Here is a 12,169-nt window from a genome sequence, read left to right as displayed (position 1 = left end):
AGCGGGACTGGGTGCGAGTTAGGACACGGGGCAGTGAGCACAGGGGGCGATGGGTGAGCGGGACTGGGTGCGAGTTAGGACACGGGGTCAGTGAGCACAGGGGGTGATGGGTGAACGGGACTCGGTGTGAGTTAGGACACGGGGCAGTGAGCACAGAGGGCGATGGGTGAGTGGGACTGGGTGCGAGTTAGGACACGGGGTCAGTGAGCACAGGGGGTGATGGGTGAACGGGACTCGGTGTGAGTTAGGACACGGGGCAGTGAGCACAGGGGGTGATGGGTGAGCGGGACTCAGTGTGAGTTAGGACACGGGGCAGTGAGCACAGGGGGTGATGGGTGAGTGGGACTTGATGCGAGTTAGGACAAGGGGCAGTGAGCACAGGGAATGATGGGTGAGCGGGACTTGATGCGAGTTAGGACACGGGGCAGTGAGCACAGGGGGTGATGGGTGAGCGGGACTTGATGCGAGTTAGGACATGGGGTCAGCGAGCACAGGGGGTGATGGGTGAGCGGGACTTGATGCGAGTTAGGACACGGGGTCAGCGAGCACAGGGGGTGATGGGTGAGTGGGACTCGGTGCGAGTTAGGACATGGGGCAGTGAGCACAGGGGGTGATGGGTGAGCGGGACTGGGTGAGAGTTAGGACACGGGGTCAGCGAGCACAGGGGGTGATGGGTGAGTGGGACTCGGTGCGAATTAGGACACAGGGTCAGCGAGCACAGGGGGTGATGGGTGAGCGGGATATCAGGGGTTGAGACATTGTAGTGAATCAATTTAAAAAATGAATTGAACATTAGGATATATATAACTAGAATAATGGAGCACAATTCTAAGCGGATTTACAGCGCATTGTTGGATCAAAGCTGGAGAGCTGCATTCAGTTTCAGCTATAAACTCCAAGAAGGTCTTATATTGATTGGAGACGGTCAGAGAGAGGGAGAAGGGTGGGGAATGTAGAAAGATCAGAGAAATGTAATCTGGAGAAAAGGTTAAGGGGTGACTACTTCATTGAGACATACACCATTAAATTACATCGGGACAGGAGGAGGCCATTCTGCCCCTCGAGCCTGTTCCGTCATTCAATGACATTATAACTCCATTTACCCACCATTGCTACATATTCCTTAATACCCTTACCCAGCAACAATCTACCCAAATCAGTCTTCAAATTTCAATTGACCCCCCCCCCCCCCCCCCCCCCCCCCCAGCCCCTACACACTTTTTGGGGGCGAGAGAGCCAGATTCCCACTGCCCTTTGTGTGAAGACGTGTTTCCTGACATCACCCCTGGCTCTGATGTTTAGGTTATACCCCGTTGTTCTGGGTTCCCCCCACCAGAGAAACACTTTCTCTCTCTCTATCCAAGCCGCACTTATTATATTGAAATCACACAGCCTTGGATCCTTTGCACCAACTGATTGGAATGTCATCCGTTGGAATTAATGCTGTGAGGATAGAGGATAAAGCAAAAGGGTTTGCAACTGAATAAAGAGCTGGCTTTAATCTTTCTGCTGCGGCACTTCCAGTAAACGTGCATTTACATTCTCCCTGCGTAGATAGACCGAGAGGCTAAGTCACACTCCACGGTCGGTGCTCGCTGCTGTCAATCCCGTCCCTAATAGGTGCAAATCTCCCCACCAGCCCGCTGTAATTGGCACCGATTGCCAACCGCGTTCATTGGGGTGCCAGGAATAGCCGATGTGAGAATAGTGGGGGGTTCATAGGGGTAATGTTGGGGGGAGGGGGTCACAGGGTAATGTCGGGGCGAGGGGGGTCACGGGGTAATGTCGGGGCGAGGGGGGGTCACGGGGTAATGTCGGGGCGAGGGGGGGTCACGGGGTAATGTCGGGGGAGGGGGTTCACGGGATAATGTTGGGGGGGGGTCACAGGGATAATGTCGGGGGAGGGGGGGTCACGGGGTAATGTCGGGGGAGGGGGGGTCACAGGGGTAATGTCGGGGGAGGGAGGGTCACAGGGGTAATGTCGGGGGAGGGAGGGTCACAGGGGGTAATGTCGGGGGAGGGGGGTCACGGGGTAATGTCAGGGGCGATGGGGTCACGGGGTAATGTTGGGGGGAGGGGGGTCACGGGGTAATATCGGGGGAGGGGGTAACGGGGTAATATTGGGGGAGGGGGGTTAACGGGGTAATGTCGGGGGGAGGGGTCAGGGGGTAATGGCGGGGGGGGTCACGGGGTAATGTTGGGGGGAGGGGGGGTCACGGGGTAATGTTGGGGGGGGTCACGGGGTAATGTTGGGGGGGGGTCACGGGGTAATGTCGGGGGAGGGGAGTCACGGGGTAATGTCGGGGGAGGGGAGTCACGGGATAATGTTGGGGGGGGGGTCACAGGGATAATGTCGGGGGGAGGGGGGGTCACGGGGTAATGTTGGCGGAGGGGGGGTCACGGGGTAATGTCGGGGTGAGGGGGGGTCACGGGGTAATGTCGGGGGAGGGGGGTCACGGGGTAATGTCGGGGCGAGGGGGGGTCACGGGGTAATGTCGGGGGAGGGGGGTCACGGGGTAATGTCGGGGGCGGGTCACAGGGATAATGTCGGGGGGAGGGGGGGTCACGGGGTAATGTTGGCGGAGGGGGGGTCACGGAGTAATGTCGGGGGAGGGGGGTCAGGGGGTAATGTCGGGGGAGGGGGGTTAACGGGGTAATGTCGGGGGCGATGGGGTCACAGGGATAATGTCGGGGGGAGGGGGGGTCACGGGGTAATGCTGGGGGGTGGTCACGGGGTAATGTCGGGGGGGGGTCACGGGGTAATGTCGGGGGAGGGGAGTCACGGGGTAATGTCGGGGGAGGGGAGTCACGGGGTAATGTCGGGGGGGGGGGGAGCTGTTGGTGTGACAGTCCATTTTAATAGTAGCAATGTTCCAGCAGACACCTTCTCTTCCCCCACACCCTCCTCAGAAACCCCCTCGCCTCTCCTCCCCCACTCCCTTTCCCCCCCCCAACCCTACTTCCCTCAGACACCCCTTTACCTCCCCCTCCCCTCCGCTAGCCCCCCAGCCATGCCCCCCTCCCCTTCCCCCAATGGAAACAGGCCATCCACCTGCCTTCACTGATCTGTAGCTCAGTCACAAGGCCGGGAGGATGGACGGCTGTGAGCTGACCGATGGACTCCCAGTCCGTCCCTGGCTCACCCTCGGCCCCAGCTGCCTGTGGTTGCCGGAGGTGGGCAGCAGCTCAGGAGGCCGAGGGCAGGGGCGGTGTGTGAAGGTGCACAGGATGGGCCCAAGGTAAATGGTTTCTGTGCAGACCTGTCAGAGATGCAACTAAAAAATGAGAGACATCACAGAATGATGCAGCATAGGAGGCCGTTCGGCCCATTGATCCATTAGTCTCACTCCCCCTGCCCTTTCCCCACAGCCCGGTACATAGAAACAGAAACATAGGTGTAGGAGTAGGCCATTCAGCCCTTCGGGCCTGCACCGCCATTCAATAAGATCATGGCTGATCATTCACCTCAGTACCCCTTTCCTGCTTTCTCTCCATACCCCTTGATCCCTTTAGCCGTAAGGGCAATAATCTAACTCCCTCTTGAATATATCCAATGAACTGGCCTCAACAACTCTCTGCGGGAGGGAATTCCACAGGTTAACAACTCTCTGAGTGAAGAAGTTTCTCCTCATCTCAGTCCTAAATGGCTTACCCCTTATCCTTAGACTGTGTCCCTTGGTTCTGGATTTCCCCAACATTGGGAACATTCTTCCTGCTTCTAACCTGTCCAATCCTGTCAGAATTTTATATGTTTCTTTGAGATCCCCTCTCATCCTTCTAAACCCCAATGTTTACAGGCCCAGTTGATCCAGTTTCTCCTCATATGTCAGTCCTGCCATCCCAGGAATCAGTCTGGTGAACCTTCGCTGCACTCCCTCAATAGCAAGTACGTCCTTCCTCAGATTAGGAGACCAAAACTGAACACAATATTCCAGGTGCGGTCTCACCAAGGCCCTGTGCAGTAAGACCTCCCTGCTCCTATACTCAAATCCCCTAGCTATGAAGGCCAACATACCATTTGCCTTCTTCACCGCCTGCTGTACCTGCATGCCAACTTTCAATGACTGATTTACCATGAAACCCAGGTCTCGTTGCACCTCCCCTTTTCCTAATCTGCCGCCATTCAGATAATATTCTGCCTTCGTGTTTTTGCCACCAAAGTGGATAACCTCAAGTTTATCCACATTATACTGCGTCTGCCATGCATTTGCCCACTCACCTAACCTGTCCAAGTCGCTCTGCAGCCTCTTAGCGTCCTCCTCACAGCTCACACCGCCACCCAGTCTGGTGTGATCTGCAAACTTGGAGATATTACCCTCAATTCCTTCTATTATTACATCTTCCCTTTTCAACTATTTATCCAATTCCCGTTTGAAAGTTACGATTGGATCTGCTCCCACCGCCCTTTCAGGCAGCGCGTTCCCGATCACAACTCGCTGCATAAAAACATTCTCCCCATCTCCCCTCTGGGTCATTTGCCCAATTACCTTCAATCTGTATCCCCTGGTTACCAACCCACTGCAACTAGGAACAATTTCTCCTTATTTACTCTGTCCAGACCCCTCATGATTTTGAACACCTCGATCAAATCTCTCCTTAACCTTCTCTGCTCCAAGGAGAACAATCCCAGCTTCTCCAGTCTATCCACGTCACTGAAGTTCCTCATCCCGAGGACCGTTCGGGTCAATCTCCCTCTGCACCCTCTCCAGGGCCTTGTCAAGCTCCCCACAGTGTGGACAGAATTGGCCGCAATACTCCGGATGAGGTCGGACAAAGCTTTGGTATAACTCCCTCCCTTCTGTGCCCCACGCCTGTTTATAAAGCCCAGGATCCCATATGTTTTTTTTAATGGCCTTCTGAAGTTGTTCTGCCGCCTTCAAACGTTTATGTCGGTACAGCCCCAGGTCTCGATAAACACAGCAAACGTCTGGGAGTGCGCACTGGCTCCCCGAACCAGTGATAGGAGATCAGCATCTGGGGCCGTGACAGCCACACACATGCAAACACTCACTCACCCCTTTCTTAAACGGTGAGAAACGTTTAAATATTGGTGTTCAGAGAGACCTGGGGGTCCTTGTACAAGAAACACAAAAAGCTGCATGTAGGTCCAGCAAGCAATAAGGAAGGCAAATGGCCTGTTGACCTTTATTGCAAGAGGGCTTGGAGTATAAGAGTAGGGAAGTCTTGCTACAACTGTACAGGGCCTTGGTGAGACCACACCCTGAGCAGTGTGTGCACAGTTTGGGTCTCCCTATCGAAGGAAGGATATACTTGCCTTGGAGACGGGACAACGAAGGTTCACCAGACTGATTCCTGGGATGAGAGGGTTGTCCTATGAGGAGAGATTGAGTAGATTGGGCCGATACTCTCTGGAGTTTAGAAGAATGAGAGGTGATCTCATTGAAACACACATTGACCAAGATGAGGAGGAACTTCCTCACTCAGAGTGGGGTGAATCTTTGGAATTCTCTGTCCCAGAGGGCTGTGGAAGCTTAGTCATTGAGTATATTTAAGACTGATAGCGATACATTTTTGAAGTGTATGGGAATCGAGGGATATAGAGATCAGGCGGGAAAGTGGGGTTGAGGTCGATGATCAGGCCATGATCTGATCAAATGGCGGAGCAGGCTCGAGGGGCCATATGGCCTGCTACTGCTCCTAATTCTTATGTTCTTATACTCGTATATCTCACACTGACCAGGAGTGGATAGCTGGAGACTGTTAGAGTGGGTTATCAGTTTGAAAAGAATTGCTGGGTGTGAGGAAGTGAGGGTTTGGGGGGGGCGGGAGGCGGGATTGTGAGCCTTCGCAGGAAGCAGAACGCTATTTATCCCCAGGTCTACAACCATTAAAAGGTGATTCACTCACACACTCACCTGCTTTAAACAATGGCTGTGAGGACAGAAGAGGTAAGCTGGATTGACAGGGTTCAATCCCTCCCTGATTGTGTGGAACCACAGTACCAGCGTTGCTCCATATTACAATGCTTTTATCGGGATGACAGAGATGTAGTTTGACATCTCCTGTGCAAACTGACTGCAGATAACATGACATACCATGATGGGGCTGTTTCTGGCAGCTGACAGTTATCTGACAGACAATCGGTCTCAGAGACAAGCGGGATTAGTGTGTAAACTAACCCAGCCTGATTTATTGTCTCTGTTCTCTCCGCAGGGTGTTGGGGAGGGGGGAGTCAGTCCCCTCCCCCTCCCGGTCCCCTCCCCCTCCCCCTCTCAATCCCCTCCCCCTCCCCTCTCCATCACCAATCCCGCCTGTTTCCACTTCCGTAACATCGCCTGTCTCCATCCTGCCTCAGCTCCTCCGCTGCTGAAACCCTCACCAGGCCTTTGCTACCTCCAGACCCGAATATCCCAAGCCGGCCTCCAACCTTGCACTCTCCCTCCCTAAACCTCTCCGCTTCTCTCTCCTCCTTTAAGGCGCTCCTGAAAACTGACCAAGCTTTTGGTCACCTGTCCTAATCTCCTTACGTAGCTCAGTAAAAATACACTCCAAGAGTACTTCATTGGCTGTAAAGCGCTTTAAGACGTCCGGTGGTTGTGAAAGGCGCTATAGAAATGCAAATCGTTCTCTGTGGTAAATGTTGTCCGATTTTGCTCCTGTGAAGTACCCTGGGACTACATTAAAGGTGCTATATAAATGCAGCTGGTTGTTGTACACACATGTCACTATTTCCTGGTGATGGAAGTCTACCTTGCCCATCATATCAACGCTCAGGGTTCTTCCTGTTAAACTTGGAGTGTAGTCACTGCTGTATTGTGGGAAACGCAGCAGACAATTTGCGCACAGCAAGCTCCCACACACAGCAATGTGATAATGACCAGATAATCTGTTTTAGTGATGTTGGTTGAGGGATAAATATTGGCCCCAGGACACCGGGGATAACTCCCTGCTCTTCTTCAAAATAGTGCCATGGGATCTTTTACATTCACCTGAGAGAGCAGAAGGGACCTCGGTTTAATGTCTCATCCAAAAAGCTGTCATCTCCAACAGTGCGGCACTCCCTCAGTACTACCACTCCGACAGTGCAGCACTCCCTAAGTATTGCCCCTCCGACAGTGCGGCACTCCCTCAGTACCGCCCCTCCGACAGTGCAGCACTCCCTAAGTATTGCCCCTCCGACAGTGCAGCACTCCCTCAGTACTGCCCCTCCGACAGTGCGGCGCTCCCTCAGTACTGCCCCTCTGACAGTGCGGCACTCCCTCAGTACTGCCCCTCCGACAATGCGGCACTCCCTCAGTACTGCCCCCCGACAGTGCAACGCTCCCTCAGTGCTGCCCCTCCGACAGTGCGGCGCTCCCTCAATACTGCCCCCCGACAGTGCAACGCTCCCTCAGTGCTGCCCCTCCGACAGTGCGGCGCTCCCTCAGTACTGCCCCTCCGACAGTGCAACGCTCCCTCAGTGCTGCCCCTCCGACAGTGCGGCACTCCCTCAGTACTGCCCCCCGACAGTGGGGCGCTCCCTCAGTACTGCCCCTCCGACAGTGCGGCGCTCCCTCAGTACTGCCCCTCCGACAGTGCGGCGCTCCCTCAGTACTGCCCCTCCGACAGTGCGGCGCTCCCTCAGTACTGCCCCTCCGACAGTGCGGCTCTCCCTCAGTACTGCCCCTCCGACAGTGCGGCGCTCCCTCAGTGCTGCCCCTCCGACAATGCGGCACTCCCTCAGTACTGCCCCCCGACAGTGCAACGCTCCCTCAGTGCTGCCCCTCCGACAGTGCGGCGCTCCCTCAGTACTGCCCTTCCGACAATGCGGCGCTCCCTCGGTACTGCCCCTCCGACAGTGCGGCACTCCCTCAGTACCGCAATGGGAGTGTCGGCCTGGATTTTGTGCTCAAGTTCCTGGAGTGGGACTTGAACCCACTGAGCCATTGACTCCCTCTTTTGATGCCGCAGAGCAGAACGGTAGATGTTCTACAGGACAAGGCACTATGTTGGACAGCATTGCATCACTGACGCACATGAGCAATGCCAAGGGAGATCCGTTAGCGATGTGGCCTTTCAAACATTCCACTCTGCATTCAGCGGCTGCAACTATTAGTGTCTCAGAGTTAAGAAAAACAAACAAGACCACTCTGTATAACAGAGAATCATTAAATCCAGTTATTCCAACTCTAATATTAAATTGAATTCATCTATTTTAATTATTCAAACTGTGGTGTGCAATTTCACAGCAAGGGGCCGTCTCCCAATGCAGGATTTGATGCCAAGAGGGAAGATTTGCTCTGGTTATAAGGGACGGCTAATAGGGAGGGAATTTCCTCCCTCGCCAACTCGATACATGAATTAGAAAGCCCTCCACCTGTTGGAAGTGACCCAAACACTCTCATGTAGCAAGGTCTCTGGAATAAGGGAGAGGCTTTTTTATTTAACTGTGGATTCGGGGATGCAGGCGTCGCTGGCAAGGCCGGCATTTATTGCCTACCCCTCATGGCCCGTGAGAAGGTGGTGGTGAGCCACCTTCTTGAACTGCGAGTAGGCCACATTCACCTCCCTATCTCTGTAATCTCCTCCAGCCCTACAACCCTCCGAGATCTCTGTAATCTCCTCCAGTCCCACAACCCTCTGAGATCTTTCTAACCTCCTCCAGCCCTACAACCCCCCGAGATCTCTCTAACCTCCTCCAGCCCTACACCCCCCCGAGATCTCTCTAACCTCCTCCAGCCCTACAACCCGCTGAGATCTCTCTAACCTCCTCCAGCCCCACAACCCCCCGAGATCTCTGTAATCTCCTCCAGCCCCACAACCCCCGAGATCTCTCTAACCTCCTCCAGCCCTACAACCCCCCGAGATCTCTCTAACCTCCTTCAGCCCCACAACCCCCGAGATCTCTCTAACCTCCTCCAGCCCCACAACCCTCTGAGATCTCTCTAACCTCCACCAGCCCTACAACCCCCCGAGATCTCTGTAATCTCCTCCAGCCCCACAACCCTCCAAGATCTCTGTAATCTCCTCCAGCCCCACAACCCTCCGAGATCTCTGTAATCTCCTCCAGCCCCACAACCCTCTGAGATCTTTCTAACCTCCTCCAGCCCTACAACCCCCCGAGATCTCTCTAACCTCCTCCAGCCCCACAACCCTCCAAGATCTCTGTAATCTCCTCCAGCCCTACAACCCCCCGAGATCTCTCTAACCTCCTCCAGCCCCACAACCCCCGAGATCTCTCTAACCTCCTCCAGCCCCACAACCCTCTGAGATCTCTCTAACCTCCTCCAGCCCCACAACCCCCGAGATCTCTCTAACCTCCTCCAGCCCCACAACCCTCTGAGATCTCTCTAACCTCCACCAGCCCTACAACCCCCCAAGATCTCTGTACTCCTCAAATTCTGACCTCTTGAGCATCCTCAGTTTCCATCGCTCCACCATCGGTGGCCGTGCCTTCAGCTGCATGGGCCCCAAGCTCTGGAATTCCCTCCCTAAACCTCTCCGCCTCTCTCTCCTCCTTTAAGAGGCTCCTTAAACCAACTCTTTGACCAAACTTTTGGTCACCTGCCCCAATATCTCAACAACAACAACTTGTATTTATAAGAACATAAGAAATAGGAACAGGAGTAGGCCACGTGGCCCCTCGAGCCTGCTCCGTCATTGAATAAGATCATGGCTGATCTGATCCTGGACTCAGCTCCACTTCCCCGTCCGCTCCCCATAACCCCTTATCATTTAGGAAACTGTCTATTTCTGTCTTAAATTTATTCAGTATCCCAGCTTCCACAGCTCTCTGAGGCAGCGAATTCCACAGATTTACAACCCTCTGAGAGAAGTAAGTTCTCCTCATCTCGGTTTTAAATGGGCGGCCCCTTATTCTAAGATCATGCCCTCTAGTTCTAGTCTCCCCCCATCAGTGGAAACATCCTCTCTGCACCCACCTTGTCAAGCACCCTCATAATCTTATATGTTTCGATAAGATCACGTCTCATTCTTCTGAATTCCAATGAGTAGAGGCTCAATCTACTCAACCTTTCCTCATAAGTCAACTTCCTCATCCCTGGAATCAACCTGGTGAACCCCTTCTCTGAACTGCCTCCAAAGCAAGTATATCCTTTCGTAAATATGGAAACCAAAACTGCACGTAGTATTCCAGGTGTGACCTCACCAATACCCTGTATAACTGTAGCAAGACTTCCCTGCTTTTATACTCCATCCCCTTTGCAATAAAGGCCAAGATACCATTGGCCTTCCTGATCACCTGCTGTACCTGCATACTATCCTTTTGTGTTTCATGCACAAGTACCCCCAGGTCCCACTGTACTGCGGCACTTTGCAATCTTTCTCCATTTAAATAATAACTTGCTCTTTGATTTTTTTTTCTTCCAAAGTGCATAACCTCACACTTTCCAACATTATACTCAATCTGCCAAATTTTTGCCCACTCACTTAGCCTGTCTCTGTTCTTTTGCAGATTTTGTGTGTCTTCCTCACACATTGCTTTTCCTCTCATCTTTGTATCGTCAGCAAACTTGGCCACGTTACACTCAGTCCCTTCTGCCAAGTCGTTAGTATACATTGTAAATAGTTGGGGTCCCAGCACTGATCCCTGCGGCACTCCACTAGTTACTGGTTACCAACCCGAGAATGAACCATTTATCCCGACTCTCTGTTTTCTGTTAGTTAGCCAATCCTCTATCCATGCTAATATATTACCCCAACCCCGTGAACTTTTATCTTGTGCAGTAACCTTTTATGTGGCACATTGTCAAATGCCTTCTGGAAGTCCAAATACACCACATCCACTGGTTCCCCTTTATCCACCCTGTTCGTTACATCCTCAAAGAACTCCAGCAAATTTGTCAAACATGACTTCCCCTTCGTAAATCCATGCTGACTCTGCCTGATCGAATTTTGCTTTTCCAAATGTCCTGCTACTGCTTCTTTAATAATGGACTCCAACATTTTCCCAACCACAGATGTTAGGCTAACTGGTCTATAGTTTCCTGCTTTTTGTCTGCCTCCTTTTTAAATAGGGGCGTTACATTTGCAGTTTTCCAATCCGCTGGGACCTCCCCAGAATCCAGGGAATTTTGGTAAATTACAACCAATGCATCCACAATCCCTGCCGCTACTTCTCGAGACCCTAGGATGCAAGCCATCAGGTCCAGGGAATTTATCTGCCTTTAGTCCCATTATCTTACTGAGTACCACCTCCTTAGTCATTGTGATTGTGTTAAGTTCCTCCCCCCCATAGCCCTAGACTATCCACTGTTGGAATATTGTTGGTGTCCTCTACCGTAAAGACTGATACAAAATATTTGTTCAGAGTTTCTGCCATCTCCATGTTCCCCATTACTAATTCCCTGGTCTCGTCCTCCAAGGGACCAACATTTACTTTAGCCGCTCTTTTCCTTTTTATATACCGATAGAAACTCTTGCTATCGGTTTTTATATTTTATGCTCGTTTACTTTCATAATCTATCTTCCCTTTCTTAATTATATAGCGCCTTTAACACAAGGCGTTTCACAGGGGGCGATTAGCAAACATGATTGGACACAGAGCTGCAATAGGAGACGTTAGGGGAGTTCTCCCAGGTATAATTATGCGGTTTGGTGTCAAACTTTGTGTGATAATACTCCTGTCAAACGCCTTGGGACGTCCTAGGCGCTGTATAAATGCAAGTTGTTGTTGTAGAACGCGGATGTTTGCGACGGAAGCGAGACACAGGGTGAGAATCGGTGCCCTGGATCGGCCTGTAGTCATTTACAGAGCCAGGATATCAACTGCCTCTACTCTTCCTGTCGGAGAAAGGCACTGTGGGTGACAAGTAAATATATGGATTAATTAACCCAGCCAACTCGGATAATGGCTTATTCTACATTATTGATATTCGCCAGTATAAACTCCCATACTTCTTCGTTTTGCTTTTGACATGCTGGCTGTGTCAGCAGGTTTAAATTACCCAGCTAGTAGTTCCGTTAATACAAGCAGCATTTATTATCCGATGGTTACGGGACAGTTAAAAGAAGAATTTAAACAAAAAGATTGCCTCTGAATAAATTACCATTAATTATGTTAATAGTCCGTATCGGGGTCCTGTCAGGGTTGTTGAGATCGGTGATGGTTGGCATAGTTACCGGTTCCTGTTGTAAAGTCGGCCTGCCCCTGCCAGGCTTGTAACGCTGCCTCAAAGGGGCAGCGGGGCCCTTCGATTCAATGCTCCCC

The 12,169-nt window shown here is 52.3% G+C and overlaps 1 protein-coding gene across 2 annotated transcripts in view; it reads left to right on the top strand.

Annotated features, from left to right (window-relative positions):
* ca10a (carbonic anhydrase Xa) overlaps positions 1-12,169 on the top strand; it is a 410,115-nt gene that overhangs the window by 363,543 nt on the left and 34,403 nt on the right. The window lies entirely within an intron of this gene.

This window comes from Pristiophorus japonicus, chromosome 16 (assembly GCF_044704955.1).
Source record: "Pristiophorus japonicus isolate sPriJap1 chromosome 16, sPriJap1.hap1, whole genome shotgun sequence".
Classification (NCBI taxonomy): domain Eukaryota; kingdom Metazoa; phylum Chordata; class Chondrichthyes; family Pristiophoridae; genus Pristiophorus; species Pristiophorus japonicus.
This window is presented reverse-complemented; position numbering and strand designations above follow the sequence as displayed.